The following is a 2,156-nucleotide window of genomic DNA, read 5'->3' on the forward strand; positions in this document are numbered from 1 at the left end:
TCTTCCTAGCAAAGCACACTTAGCCTGCAGCCTGTCTTTCATCCTTCCCTGAGTTATCCCTGAATTCTGTATCTCCAAGGCTGAAGTGTAGAGACTCGCCTTAGCTCTAATGCAACTCTTGGGAGGTAGATGCAGATCAAATGCCTTACAGATGGTCCAAAGCACTGGCTACAGCATAAACTACCTGGTGGCACCTCAGAAAGTCTGTGCTTGTCAACTAGACCAAGTATCTGTCCTGCTGAGGTGACCAGAAGGCAGTTATAGGGTAATTAATTGGTATTTGTTGTTTCCTCTCAGATGGAGAATGCTTTCTATGTAAACTTCCCCAACACTAAATGGATCTCTATAATCACCGATAAACAAAGGTTGGCAGGGTTATCTTAAGCTCCTGCCTGCACAAGGCAAAGGGGTTTATGGCCTTATTTTCTAAAGTTAATTCCCTCTGGACTGCCCAGTTCTCCCTAATAGGCCCAGGTGAGGTGAGCTTTTATTTAGTGTTTAGTAGAGAAAGGCAGAAAGACTTCCAGAGCCACTGAGGAGGGCCTGCCGGGCCGAGCTCCACAGGGCGAGCTGAGGCTGCCTTTGTGCAGGACACAAAGAGCCAGTCAGTACCATTGTGGGCACGGTGGAGGGTACTCCAAGCAATCAGTCGGGGGTCATTGTTAGGGGCTAATCTACATGTGTATTTCCCAAGAACTCAATTAGGAAAGATGAATGGAGCCGGCCATGTTCCTAATTCTTCTAGTAGGGAGCTACATTTTTTCCATCAACCCTTGCTTCAGAGCCTGGCTTCTGAACTCCACCTCTGTTTTAATTCATTAATTCATTAGATGGATCAAAGACAACTCCCTCCTCCAAGCCCCCCACCTGGGGTTGACCTTAGTCACAGATTGAGTTCCATTCAAGTTGGCGAGATTCAGAGACATGAAATTTCCAGATGTGCGAAAATCTTAGTCTGAAGTAGCTCTGTTACCTCGAATGCATACAGGAGGTTGAATGTCTGGAAGTCTGCTCAAAGGACGGGCTTCTCATTCTGTAGATGAGAGAGGACATGGATGCCAGCAGTCAGGCCATTTGGTCACAGTCTCTAGTATGTGACTTCACTCAGCAGTGTCTAATGTTTGGGTGAATGATGTCTGTTTAGTGATCTGTAGGAGGTCACTTCATAGCGTGTGTAGAGTAAATCCAGTCATCTGCATGTAGATTGTCACCTTAACAGGTGTGTTTTAATCCCTGTGTCATACCACATCTGAGGACCATCTTCTCCCTTGACCTGATACACATGTTCAAAAAAGACAACATTATTTACCAACCCAATTCTTTTGTTCCTGAGTTTGTTTTGGCAATAGACCCAAGTCCAAATAGCCTTTATGGATTTTTTAAAAAAGTAACTTGGCAGATATTTTGGTAAGTGATGGATATTCCTTCCTTTCTATTCATGAGTGTGTTGGGCCCAGCTCTTGCCGGCTTGTGAGAGCTGAAAGCTGACATCTTGTCCCAGCTCGGCATTCTGTCATTCACACTGTCATTCACATTCACTGAAATGAGCCATAGTAGACGTATTTTTATCATAGACCTCCACAAACACTAAAAAACCCGGGGCACGCCCCCAGTCATGTTTTTTTTTTTAAACAGCTACTAGCATATCTCAGCTCTTTTCTCATCGAAGAATGCAAGAAATGGAGTGACATAATTATCTCAGAATATGTCAGTTAAAGGGGAAATTTGGATTTCTGCCAAAGAAATTGACTTTTTTTTTTTTAGTTGTTAGGAGCAAAGCTATATTAAGATAATGCCTCTTTACTTGTTTTCTAATTAAACTAATTGAATTCAGAGTGTCCAGGAGAAGTACTAGAGACATTTATCTTGAGGGGATGATGGTCTTGAAGCTCCACGAATCCTCTTAGGGAGCTAAGAAGGCAAATCCGAGGACACCCATTTGCAGCAGCCTTGGCCCAACCCCCAGCGGGGCTGTCTCCGCTCAGCTGCTCTCTCTTCTTTCTTCCTCCTGGGGGCTCATCCCATTCAGTTCCCAGTGACCACCAGCACTCCAACTTAACACATGCAGCCCATTCCTCCCAGTGATGGTGAGCGTCTTCTTAACATAAGAATTTAATACACTTGATTTTATGACTTTTAATTTGAAGAGTGAAAAG

This window comes from Dipodomys ordii, unplaced genomic scaffold (genome assembly GCF_000151885.1).
Source record: "Dipodomys ordii isolate 6190 unplaced genomic scaffold, Dord_2.0 Scaffold43, whole genome shotgun sequence".
NCBI classification, from domain to species: Eukaryota; Metazoa; Chordata; class Mammalia; order Rodentia; family Heteromyidae; genus Dipodomys; species Dipodomys ordii.